Below are 14,010 nucleotides of genomic sequence, written 5' to 3'. Positions count from 1 at the left end.
AAACATTGAAACCCCCCACAAGTGACACCATTTTGGAAAGTAGACCCCCTAAGGAACTTATCTAGAGGTGTGGTGAGCACTTTGACCCACCAAGTGCTTCACAGAAGTTTATAATGCAGAACCGTAAAAATAAAAAATCATATTTTTTCACAAAAATTATCTTTTCGCCCCCAATTTTTTATTTTCCCAAGGGTAAGAGAAGAAATTGGACCCCAAAAGTTGTTGTACAATTTGTCCTGAGTACGCTGATACCCCATATGTGGGGGTAAACCACTGTTTGGGCGCATGGGAGAGCTCGGAAGGGAAGTAGCGCCGTTTGACCTTTCAATGCAAAATTGACAGGAATTGAGATGGGACCCCCATGTTGCGTTTGGAGAGCCACTGATGTGCCTAAACATTGAAACCCCCCACAAGTGACACCATTTTGGAAAGTAGACCCCCTAAGGAACTTATCTGGATGTGTGGTGAGCACTTTGACCCACCAAGGGCTTCACAGAAGTTTATAATGCAGAGCCATAAAAATAAAACAAAATTTTTTTCCCACAAAAATTATTTTTTTAGCCCTCAGTTTTGTATTTTCCCGAGGGTAGCAGGAGAAATTGGACCCCAAAAGTTGTTGTCCAATTTGTCCTGAGTGCGCTGATACCCCATATGTAGGGGGGAACCACCGTTTGGACGCATGGAAGGGCTCGGAAGTGAAGGAGCGCCATTTGGAATGCAGACTTAGATGGAATGGTCTGCAGGCGTCACATTGCGTTTGCAGAGCCCCTAATGTACCTAAACAGTAGAAACCCCCCACAAGTGACACCATGTTGGAAAGTAGACCCCCTAAGGAACTTATCTAGATGTGTGGTGAGCGCTTTGACCCACCAAGGGCTTCACAGAAGTTTATATTGCAGAGCCGTAAAAATATAACAAAACTTTTTTCCCACAAAAATTATTTTTCAGCCCCCAGTTTTGTATTTTCCCGAGGGTAACAGGAGAAATTGGACCCCAAAAGTTGTTGTCCAATTTGTCCTGAGTGCGCTGATACCCCATATGTGGGGGGAACCACCGTTTGGATGCATGGGAGGGCTCGGAAGGGAAGGAGCGCCATTTGAAATGCAGACTTAGATGGAATGGTCTGCAGGCGTCACATTGCGTTTGCAGAGCCCCTAATGTACCTAAACAGTAGAAGCCCCCCACAAGTGACCCCATTTTGGAAACTAGACCCCCCAAGGAACTTATCTAGATGTGTTGTAAGAACTTTGAACCCCCAAGTGTTTCACTACAGTTTATAACGCAGAGCCGTGAAAATAAAAAATCTTTTTTTTTTCCCACAAAAATTATTTTTTAGCCCCCAGTTTTGTATTTTCCCAAGGGTAACAGGAGAAATTGGACCCCAAAGGTTGTTGTCCTATTTGTCCTGAGTACGCTGACACCCCATATGTTGGGGTAAACCCCTGTTTGGGCACACGGGAGAGCTCGGAAGGGAAGCAGCACTGTTTTACTTTTTCAACGCAGAATTGGCTAGAATTGAGATCGGACGCCATGTCGCGTTTGGAGAGCCCCTGATGTGCCTAAATTTTCCATATTTTGGTCCACAGAGGCATGTGAGGTCTTGTTTTTTGCAGGACGAGTTGACGTTTTTATTGGTAACATTTTTGGGCATGTCACATTTTTTGATCGCTTTTTATTCTGATTTTTGTGAGGCAGAATGACCAAAACTAGCTATTCATGAATTTCTTTTGGGGGAGGCGTTTATACCGTTCCGCGTTTGGTAAAATTGATAAAGCAGTTTTATTCTTCGGGTCAGTACGATTACAGCGATACCTCATTTATATTATTTTTTTATGTTTTGGCGCTTTTATACGATAAAAACTATTTTATAGAAAAAATAATTATTTTTGCATTGCTTTATTCTGAGGACTATAACTTTTTTATTTTTTTGCTGATCATGATGTATGGTGGCTCGTTTTTTGCGGAACAAGATGACGCTTTCAGCGGTACCATGATTATTTATATCTGTCTTTTTGATCGCGTGTTATTCCACTTTTTGTTCAGCGATATGATAATAAAGCGTTGTTTTTTGCCTCGTTTTTTTTTTTTTTCTTACGGTGTTTACTGAAGGGGTTAACTAGTGGGCCAGTTTTATAGGTCGGGTCGTTACGGACGCGGCGATACTAAATATGTGTACTTTTATTGTTTTTTTTTTTATTTAGATAAAGAAATTTATTTATGGGAATAATAATTTTTTTTTTTCATTATTGTGGAATATTGTTTTTTATTTTTTTTTACACATTTGGAAATTTTTTTTTTAACTTTTTTACTTTGCCCCAGGGGGGGACATCACAGATCGATGATCTGATAGTTTGCACAGCACTCTGTCAGATCACCGATCTGATAGAAGTGCAGGCTGCTTCACAGTGCCTGCTCTGAGCAGGCTTCTGTGAAGCCACCTCCCTCCCTGCAGGACCCGGATCCGCGGCCATCTTGGATCCGGGCCTGGAAGATGCAGGGAGGGAGGTAAGACCCTCGCAGCAACGCGATCACATCACGTTGCTGCAGGAGGGCTCAGGGAAGCCCGCAGGGAGCCCCCTCCCTGCGGGAAGCTTCCCTATAACGCCGGCACATCGCGATCATCTTTGATCGCGGTGTGCCAGGGGTTAATGTGCCGGGAGCGGTCCGTGACCGCTCCTGGCACATAGTGCCGGATGTCAGCTGCGATAGGCAGCTGACACCCGGCCGCGATCGGCCGCGCTCCTTCCGTGAGCGTGGCCGATCGCATATGACGTACTATCCCGTCACTGGGAATTAAGTCCCAGGGCACCTCGACGGGATAGTACGTCATATGGGATAAAGGGGTTAAAAGACTCTGAATAATTTTCTATTGCTGAGGTATACACTTCCTCATAACAGGACTGTCCAGAGATTGGGAAAATGGAAAATATAAGAATACATGGGATAAATAGACCTACATCTCTTTTTTATGATATTTCCCCCTATGAGAGTAGAATTTGTTTTGGTTTAAAATTAGTTACAGCCATAATATTTACACCCTTGCAAAATGAAAAAAATTGTCTTTGGCATCACAGAATCCATTCACTCTGGTGCTCTACTGGTTCTGGATGATGAGGATGAGGATAGGGAGGAGAATAACAACAAACAGACCAAATCTGGAAGCGTATACACATGTGTGGTTGTGAAGAGGTGCATGAGAATACACCTCCCCAAACAACATAATGTATTTGAGGTTCTGTTTCGCTGTTTTCACTTGGTGGTGTACAGAAGTCTTTCCCACACCAGCCCTTGTTCATTTTTATAAGAGTCAGCCTGTCAGCATTTTCAGTTAACAGGCAGATGCGCTTATCTGTTATAATTTCACCAGCGGCACTAAAACTCTGCTCTGACAGAACGCTAGCAGCAGGGCAGGCCAGGACCTCCAAGTCATAGAGAGCCAGTTCATGCCACGTGTCCAGCTTGGATACCCAAAGGCACAGTGGAATCCCGGAGGACGTTTGTGCGATCTGAAAGGTACTCCCTCAGCATATTCCCAAACATTGCACTTCTTGTGATAGCACCCCTTACCTCTGGGGGGTCTGAGGGTCTGAGAAAACTGTCCCAGAACTTTGCCATTGTTCCTTTGCCTGAGCTGGATTGTACTTCTGTCTCTCTCGCTTGGGCTCCTTGGTTGTTAAATAAATTCTGACGTCTGCTGCCAGCGTTCGCACATGGAAATTTTCTAAGTAATTTGCTACAAGGATCCTCTGGAACTGCAATATATTAATACACCTCTCTGCCTCTGGTAGAAGAGATTGAAAGTTCTCCTTGTAGCGTGGGTCTAGAAGTGTCACCAACCAGTAATGAGTGTCACCCAAAATTTCTATAATGCAAGGGTCATGTGACATGCAGCGCAACATAACGTCAGCCATGCGTGCCAGACTGCTAACAGGCAAGACTTCCATGTCCTCACCAACATGACAACTGACCATGCAGTCCTGCTCCTCCTTATCCTCATCCTCCTCCTCCCTGTCCTCTGGCCATTCCCACTGAACAGACGATAGGACAGTTGTGTTAGTAGTACTCTCTATAGCACATGAAAGTAGCTCCTGTTCTTCCTCCTCTTACTCCTCCTCATTGACTACCAATCCACATTGAGAAGACAAGAGGCTGGAATGCGCGCAATCCCCCTGTATGTTTCCTTGCTCCATGTCCTCGTGCTATGCCTGCAATGCATCCTCTTTAATTGTGAGCAGAGAGGTTTTCAGAATGCTGAGAAATGGGATGGTGATGCTAATTATGGCGTCATCGCCTTGTTGATGTTGGTAGTCAACAACTACCCTCTTTTGCTCACAAATCCTTTCCAACATATGCAGCGTAAAGTTCCAGCTCATGGGGACATCACACACCAGTCGGTGAGCTGGAAGCTGCAAACGCTGCTGAAGCATGGCAAGGGCGGCTGAAGCTGTAGCAGACTTTCTAAAATGGGCAGATAGATGGCATGCTTTCACTAGCAGATCCGGCAGCCACGGGTAGCTTTTCAGAAAACGTTGAACCACGAGGTTAAGCACATGGACCAAGCAAGGTACATGTGTGAGCTCACCTTGCCTCAAACCCGCCACCAGGTTACAGCCATTGTGACACACGACGATGCCTGGCTGTAGGTTCAGCGGTGTCATCCAAACATCTGACTGCTCTTTCAGTGCTGTCCACAACTTTTCTGCATCGTGCAGTTTGTCGCCTATGCAGATTAGCTTCAGCACAGCCTGTTGCCGCTTGGCTGAGGAAATGCTGAAGTGTTTCCAGCTTCTGACTGATGTGTTGATTTCAGAGATGGAGGATGAATAAGAGGAGGAGGTGCAGGAGCTGTAGACTATGGGGTAACCCTGATTGACGTAGAGCCAGCAATCCTCAGCGTGGGGAGGATGTGTTCCATCCCAAGGTCCAACTGGGTCCCGGCTTCCACTATGTTAACCGAGTGTGCCATCTGTGAGATGTACCGTCCCTGCCCACAAGCACTTGTCGATATGTCCATGGTTATGTGGACTTTCCCTGTAACAGCATTGTTGAGGGCATGGGTAATGTTGTGGGACACATGCTGGTGTAATGCCAATTCAGCACCCGATTCAGCTGGCGCTATCAGGTTGCGGAAAGCTTACATCTCAACGAGCCTAAAAGGCAGCATTTATAGCACAAGCAGAAGAGAAATATTAGAATTTAGGACTGTGGCCTGTGGGGCGTTGGCTGGGTATTTCCGCTTGCGTTCCAAAGACTGGAGAATAGACAAAGGTGCTTGTTGTTCGTTCAGTATCCACACACCCGGACGTATGTTTTGCCCAAAGAAGAAGCTAGCGGCGAACGTACGTCCGGGTGAGTGGACGCCGAACAAACACTAAGCACCTTTGCACAGGTAATTCCTACATTTTTTAATGGATTGATGGGACTAGTGGCTAAATTGCTGTGGGCAACACTGACATTATTACTTGTATTAGCCTTATATCTGTATGAGTTTACATGGAGATAGTGGATCTACTTTATAACACTGCACTTTATTGTAACAGTTAATCCATATGGCTATATGTCAATATAATGTGCCCTTGATATATACACTGCTTGTGAGCTTTCATGTCAGTATATGTTTAGTGCCAGTCGTCCATTAACATTGATATTTGTTGTATTTATTCTTAGAACTGTGGGAATTTACAAACTGCATTATATTGGTATAGCAATATTTTTCTGCATTATCATTGGTAATGTAGAATATCCCGTGTATCATTGATATCAGTGTACTATGTGTGTGTTCATTTTTTCAGAGTCCTTTAACAGTATTCTTGTTTTTTTAATTGTTTTATGTATTATTGAATAAAAGCTAATATTTATCTTAATTTGGGATCTTTTCATATCTCCACAGATATAGTGTAAAATGGAAGTTGGGTGATATTGTATGTAGAATTGTCCTTTGTATCATTCTGGACATTTTGGTTGATAAATATCAATCATGTCAAAAGAATGATGTAATCAAGCTTTGTTAATAACTCCCGTTACGGCTGCAGGTACTGTATAGGGAACACAACTTCCAAAACCAACAATTTCAGAAATATGATGAGAGGCACCTTGCCAAAATGAAGCCACTACAAAACAATCCCATAGAAATACAAGATGAATTCTATACCCAGAACATTCATTATACAATCATTAGTAACCGCATTGAAAGAAGCCAAGGATGTAAGTTTGTGTTTTTCTGTACATGATGCTCATACTGGATAATGACATCTTTCCAAACAACTCAATTTATTTTCTACATTTTGCAATTTGCATAAAATTATCATGGCTATTGTTAGGAGTCGAGTTTCCTCTGCTGCACAGGGGGAATCTCGATCCATGTCTGCTGCGGTCTCCCATGCGGTATCGGCCGCAGTGGGCTCTGCTCAACGGAGACGTCGCTCCCAGCATCTCGCTGGGGCTGATTCAGTGCATAGGGTCACTACTGCCTTTTCTGGCTTTCCTGTGGTACCCTGCACTGATCTGCGGCGAGCGAGCCTCTCTGGGACTAAGTCCTTGTTTACTCACACTGAGCATGCCCAGGGCAGGGTCTCCCATTGGAGGTCGAGGGCCACATGTTCGGTCACATGCTCAGGTGCTGCAGTACATTCCATTGGTCCTTCTGGAAGGTCCTGAAAGGGCAAAACATGCTCAGGTACTGCAGCACTTTCCATTGGTCCTTCTGGAAGGTCCTGAAAGGGCAAAAACTTCAGTAGCAGCTTCCTGTGCTGCAACTATATAAACTGCGCATGACCGCACGGCCATGCGCTAGTATTGTCTTATATATGTGTGTGTGTTGTGAGTGAAAGTCGCTCTTTAAATAACCCTCCCTATTGAATGTCTGTTCGCGGAAGGTGTATGTTTGCTATCTAGCGCCCGACTTATCCAACAGCACGTAACACACATCTCAGCGTCCAGTTGCTGTGTCCGCCAGTACGGCGCCATGCGCTTGCTCTGCGCTTTCCTTACCCAAGCCTGGGTGGTTAGTGGCGTCCGTCAGTGCGGCACCGCATGCACTCTCGTGCCTTATTTACTATTTCATAGTTTCCTTACACACCCAGTTGCGGTGTTGTGCCAGCAGTGGTCTAATCGGACTTCAATCCTAGTTGGGGTTGTGTTCGCTGACTTATTGCTCGCGCTCTATGTGCGGTACCGCGGTCCTGTGACGCAACAGGATCGCTTCCTTCACGCAGGGTGAAGTTAACCCTTGTATGTATACTTATAGTACCGCCATATAGTCCGTCTTACTTAGCAGCAGGTACTTTCCTGCACGGTGGATCCCGGGTTGCGAACGCACCAATTCCATCTAATAAACTATATATTTGATGCGTTCCGCCAACCCTGACAGAATACTAGCGCCAGGATCTGGCTAAGTAATGGCGGATGAACAGCGATTGCAGGGGTACATCCAGTTGCTGGAGGGCCGGTTGGCGTCTCTTGAGCGTGCAACCTCGGCAGTGGATGTTACCGCAATAGCTGTTCAGGCTGCTAGCGTGGCTGCAGCAGCTTTACCCACTGCCACCTCTGGTCCGACCCTATCTCACCTTCCTTTGCCTGAGAGATACTCTGGGGACAGTAAGTCCTGTAGGGGTTTCGTGAGCCAATGTGGTATACACCTCGAGCTCCTGGCTGCACGTTTCCCTACTGAGCGGGCAAAGGTGGGATTCATAATCTCCCTCTTGTCGGACAGAGCGTTGGAGTGGGCTACGCCGCTGTGGGAGAGCAACAATCATGTGGTGCGGAGTGTTCCTCGGTTTCTGGACTCTCTGAAACAGGTCTTTTTAGGACCTCAAGTCACCTATGATACAGCGCTCCAGCTGCTCGCTTTGACTCAGGGTTCAACCATGGTCAGCCATTTTGCTGTTCTCTTCCGGACATTAGCGTCTGAGTTGGAATGGTCAGATAAAACCCTCATTCCCGTATTTTGGAGGGGGCTGGCTGACCATGTGAAAGATGCTTTGGCCACTAGGGAGATTCCCGCCACACTGGAGGAGCTCATAGCCATATCTACTCGCATAGACCTTCGTTTTCACGAGCGAAGGTTGGAGCGAGCCCAGTGTAGGCAGAGGTTTCGGCTGGCTCCCACCTTCGCCAAACCTTTGGAATCTCCAGTCCAGGCGTCCGAGTCACATGAGGCCTTAGAGGTGACACGAGTGGGATCCAAGTCTCAGTCCGCCTGTGCACATAAGGTCCGTCATGTTCACCGGCAGTCAGGACATCTTGCCTCCAAGGGTCCTCAGCGGTCGGGGAAACGTCAGCATTTAGTGGCAGTTGGAGGAGGTACACTAGACACGGCGACGTTTGCCTCAAAGTTGTCCTTCAAGGGGACAATTACCATTGGCCCATCCACTCTTATGGTCGAGCTATGCATGGATTCTGGGGCAGAGGGTAATTTTATGTCTTCCTCTTTTGCCCAGCGTCACGCAATACCCTTGGTGATGCTCACCAAGCCTGTGACCGTTCGAGTGGTAAATGGGTCAACACTACCCTCACAGATTACCCACCAAACCATTCCTTTCACGCTTTCTGTGTCTCCATCACATCAGGAGATAATCTCCCTATTAGTCATTCCTGAGGGAATTAATGAGGTCCTGTTGGGGATACCATGGCTTCGCTACCATTCTCCTCATATTGAGTGGTCCTCTGGGAGAATTTTGGGATGGAGTAAATCCTGCGAGGATAGATGTCTGAGGGGGTGCGTTCAGGTTGCTACTACACAGGTACCCACAGATCTTTCCTCTCTCCCCAAGCACTATTGGCCCTATGCAGACGTGTTCTCTAAAAGAGCTGCGGAGACCCTTCCGCCTCACCGCCCCTATGACTGTCCTATTGACCTCTTGCCTGGTGCTGAGCCTCCCCGGGGTCGAGTCTATCCTTTACCTCTCCCGGAGACAGAGGCAATGTCTCAGTACATCCAAGAGAATCTGGCAAGAGGATTCATTAGGAAGTCAGTGTCACCGGCAGGGGCTGGGTTCTTCTTCGTACAGAAGAAGACTGGAGACTTACGTCCATGCATAGACTACAGGGGTCTTAACGCCATCACCGTTAAGAACAAGTACCCATTACCCCTGATATCTGAGCTGTTTGATAGGCTACGGGGAGCGAGGGTATTTACGAAGTTAGATCTGCGGGGTGCCTACAACCTGATTCGCATCCGTGAGGGGGATGAATGGAAGACGGCTTTTAACACCAGGGATGGGCACTATGAATATCTGGTGGTGCCCTTTGGGCTCTGTAATGCCCCAGCCGTTTTCCAAGACTTTGTGAACGACATCTTCCGGGATATGCTCACCACCTCGGTCGTAGTCTATCTGGATGATATTCTCATCTTCTCTCCAGATATTGACTCCCATCGGAGAGATGTTCGCAAAGTCTTCGACCTCTTACGGGCAAACTCCCTCTACGCCAAGTTGGAGAAGTGTGTGTTTGAGCAGGAGTCCTTGCCTTTCCTTGGTTATATCATCTCTGCCCAGGGTTTGGCTATGGATCCTGCCAAGCTACAGGCTGTAATGGACTGGCAGGAACCCCATTCTCTTAAAGCGGTGCAGCGCTTTATGGGGTTCATTAATTATTATCGCCAGTTCATTCCACACTTCTCAACTTTGGTAGCTCCCTTGGTTGCCCTCACCAAGAAGGGAGCAAATCCCAAGTTGTGGTCAGAGGAGGTCTCCAAAGCCTTTCTCTCGATCAAGTCACACTTTGCTAGCGCTCCCATCCTACATCGCCCCGATGTTGATAAGCCATTTATCTTGGAGGTGGATGCCTCATCCGTTGGTGCTGGAGCAGTCCTTTTCCAAAAGGATGCTCAAGGTCGGAAGCATCCTTGCTTCTTCTTCTCCAAGACCTTCACACCAGCGGAGAGGAATTATTCCATCGGGGACAGGGAGTTGCTGGCCATGAAGTTGGCTTTTTCGGAGTGGAGACATCTCTTGGAGGGAGCTCGCTTTCCCTTCCAAGTCTTCACTGACCACAAGAACTTGGTGTATCTGCAAACGGCCCAGCGGCTGAATTCTCGCCAGGCTAGATGGTTTCTGTTCTTCTCCCGGTTCCATTTTACTCTCCATTTCCTCTCGGGGAGAAGAACGTTCGTGCTGACGCTCTCTCCCGCTCCGTGGTGTCATCGGAGGAGGAGGAGCCTCGGCTTATTGTCCCTTCTGAGAGCCTGAGATCTGTAGCTCCGGTTTCGCTAGAGTCTGTGCCCCCGGGCAAGACTTTCGTACCAGCTAACTTGCGACCGGAGGTTCTCTCTTGGGCTCACTCCTCCAGAGTGGGTGGGCATTTTGGGACCAAGAGGACATCTGAGCTTCTGGCGAGAACATACTGGTGGCCGCATATGGCCCGAGATGTCAAGGACTATATTCAGGCGTGCGTTTCTTGCGCCCAGAAACGGTCTCCTCGGCAACGGCCTGCTGGGCTGCTTTACCCTCTACCGGTGGCAGACAGGCCCTGGGAGATGGTCGGGATGGAATTTGTGGTGGGTCTACCCAAGTCGCGTGGCTGTTCCATTATTTGGGTTGTCACCGACCATTTCTCCAAGATGGTGCATTTGGTGCCGCTTCCTCGGTTACTCTCAGCACGGGCCTTGGCAGTGTTGTTCATTAAACACGTTTTCCGATTGCATGGTATGCCTGATAAGATTGTCAGCGATCGGGGTCCCCAGTTCGCATCTCGGTTTTGGAGAGAGCTCTGCCGTTTACTCAGCATAGAGTTAAACCTCTCCTCTGCATACCATCCCGAGACGAATGGGTTGGTGGAGAGAACCAACCAGACTCTGGTGACATATTTGCGACATTTCATCTCTGCTAGGCAGGATGACTGGGCATCTTTGCTACCTTGGGCGGAATTTGCCCTGAACAACGCCGTAGCCGATTCCACTGGTCAAACTCCTTTTCTCCTTAATTACGGCCAGCATCCGCGTGTCCCTGTGCCCATGCCCGTGTCATCCACCGATTCTAGGGTGGCAGACTGGGCGGTGGAGGCACGTGACATCTGGGACCGCACACAGGATGCCATCCGGGCCTCCAAGGAGAGAATGAGGGTTTCGGCTGATACACACCGGCGCCCCGCTCCGGTCTTTGCTCCTGGCGACTTAGTGTGGCTCTCCGCCCGTAACATCAGGCTGCGAGTTGAGTACACTAAGTTTGCTCCTCGCTACATTGGCCCGTTTAAGGTTCTGGAACAGGTCAACCCTGTGGTCTACCGTTTGGCTATTCCTCCACGCCTTGGTATCACCGATACTTTCCACGTTTCCCTCTTAAAGCCTGTTCATTTGTCCTGGTTTTCCGAGTCATCTGCTGGGACATCAGGTTCATCCACGGATGAGTTTGAGGTGAATGCTATTGTGGGGTGCAAGGTGGTACGTGGCAAGAAATTTTATCTGGTGGACTGGAAGGGTCACGGCCCAGAGGATAGAACCTGGGAGCCTGTGGAGCACATTCGGGCTCCGCTGCTTATCGCAGCTTTTGAGCGTAGTGAGGCTCAAGGAGGGGGGCCCTAGGAGGGGGGTAATGTTAGGAGTCGAGTTTCCTCTGCTGCACAGGGGGAATCTCGATACATGTCTGCTGCGGTCTCCCATTCGGTATCGGCCGCAGTGGGCTCTGCTCAGCGGAGACGTCGCTCCCAGCGTCTCGCTGGGGCTAATTCGGTGCATAGGGTCACTACTGCCTTATCTGGCTTTCCTGTGGTACCCTGCACTGATCTGCGGCGAGCGAGCCTCTCTGGGACTAAGTCCTTGTTTACTCACACTGAGCATGCCCAGGGCAGGGTCTCCCATTGGAGGTCGAGGGCCACATGTTCGGTCACATGCTCAGGTGCTGCAGTACATTCCATTGGTCCTTCTGGAAGGTCCTGAAAGGGCAAAAACTTCAGTAGCAGCTTCCTGTGCTGCAACTATATAAACTGCGCATGACCGCACGGCCATGCGCTAGTATTGTCTTATATATGTGTGTGTGTTGTGAGTGAAAGTCGCTCTTTAAATAACCCTCCCTATTGAATGTCTGTTCGCGGAAGGTGTATGTTTGCTATCTAGCGCCCGACTTATCCAACAGCACGTAACACACATCTCAGCGTCCAGTTGCTGTGTCCGCCAGTATGGCGCTGTGCGCTTCCTCTGCGCTTTCCTTACCCAAGCCTGGGTGGTTAGTGGCGTCCGTCAGTGCGGCACCGCACGCACTCTCGTGCCTTATTTACTATTTCATAGTTTCCTTACACACCCAGTTGCGGTGTTGTGCCAGCAGTGGTCTAATCGGACTTCAATCCTAGTTGGGGTTGTGTTCGCTGACTTATTGCTCGCGCTCTATGTGCGGTACCGCGGTCCTGTGACGCAACAGGATCGCTTCCTTCAGGCAGGGTGAAGTTAACCCTTGTATGTATACTTGTAGTAACATAGTAACATAGTAACATAGTTAGTAAGGCCGAAAAAAGACATTTGTCCATCCAGTTCAGCCTATATTCCATCATAATAAATCCCCAGATCTACGTCCTTCTACAGAACCTAATAATTGTATGATACAATATTGTTCTGCTCCAGGAAGACATCCAGGCCTCTCTTGAACCCCTCGACTGAGTTCGCCATCACCACCTCCTCAGGCAAGCAATTCCAGATTCTCACTGCCCTAACAGTAAAGAATCCTCTTCTATGTTGGTGGAAAAACCTTCTCTCCTCCAGACGCAAAGAATGCCGCCTTGTGCCCGTCACCTTCCTTGGTATAAACAGATCCTCAGCGAGATATTTGTATTGTCCCCTTATATACTTGTGGAGATCAGACTGAACTAAAGGAATCCATCTTATCTTCTTCCTGAGAAATCTCGCTTACAACAAGATACATTTCTGCTGACTTGACATTTCCTTTTATGGAAGTAATCATGTGTGCATTCCTTCTTTCAATAGCAGCCTTTCATTCACCTTCCAGATGATGTAACTTTCTACTGATAAAGACTGGTATAGATTGTTTATGTAAGAGATAGTGAAATATGAGCGCTTGTGCGCATGTCTGTAAAAGAATAATTCTTTTCTATATAAAGGGAGGGCAAAGCCCAGAGAGAGAGATGTGCTCCTGGGCTTCCCTTGTATATGATCACACAATACCTTGTTTGCGTGTCATTTACTTAGGATCCCTACCTCTAGTAAGCCAGGGACTGAGAAGGACTTAACATTTCTTTGGCGCACCGAACAGGGACCCGAGATGAGAGTATTTGCTCGAGATTCACCTGCAGATACGGACAATGGAGATCTGGGATAATGGACGGCAAATGAACTGAAAAACCTGGCCAGGTAAGAGACATTATTAGTTCTCTTTTATCTGCCTTGTATTATCCGAAAGATCTCTATGAGCCGTGTCACGCTGGGTTAGTCTAGTAGTGAGTAGATACCTATAAAACTCGGGTTACTATATTGTATAGATTTATGAGTCCTGTCCCTGGCAGTGTGTGAACAGTGTGAAGGTTGTGGTATGTTGTGAAAGAAGAGCAAAAGTGCGTAGAAAAATAAGCCGAAATAGTTGGGGTATAAGCCTTATACACGGAAGTCAGCCTAACTGGGTCATGTGGTTGCGTCCTTTCGGGGAGACCTCCGCCCATGCTTGACTCTCATTTAAGTGCTTAACCTCCTTCATTTCTGGATAAGGTTTGATAGAATGAGCCCAGGACGCGGGTCCATGAGCCTGGGACAAGTATGCTAACTGACACAGAAAGTTTTGTGATCTGTATGGTGTTGCTGGGTCTGTTTGCGTGCATAATAGCACTTAAGTACATTCTGCACATTAGAAAGAATGGAGCAGATCAGCCCTTCAATATTTTAGCTCCCTAGGAGAGAAGGCAACGAGACATCACCTAGGATAAGTGATTGTCCAAACGTCACCTGGGGTAGAAATAGCTAATATTGAAAAAAAATAAAAAAGAAAAATGGGAAATAAACAGACAAAAACCGTCTTAGGACAAGTGGAAGCAGCAGATATCATACAGGAAAGATGTGGGAAGACAGTCAGAAGT

General features: G+C 47.6%; 1 protein-coding gene across 4 annotated transcripts in view; it reads left to right on the top strand.

Annotated features, from left to right (window-relative positions):
- LOC138638736 (cytochrome P450 2B4-like) overlaps nucleotides 1-14,010 on the top strand; it is a 509,280-nt gene that overhangs the window by 339,942 nt on the left and 155,328 nt on the right. The window lies entirely within an intron of this gene.

The sequence above is a fragment of the Ranitomeya imitator genome, chromosome 5 (genome assembly GCF_032444005.1).
Source record: "Ranitomeya imitator isolate aRanImi1 chromosome 5, aRanImi1.pri, whole genome shotgun sequence".
Classification (NCBI taxonomy): domain Eukaryota; kingdom Metazoa; phylum Chordata; class Amphibia; order Anura; family Dendrobatidae; genus Ranitomeya; species Ranitomeya imitator.
The sequence above is the reverse complement of the archived record's forward strand: the minus strand, read 5'-3'. Positions and strand labels throughout refer to the sequence as shown.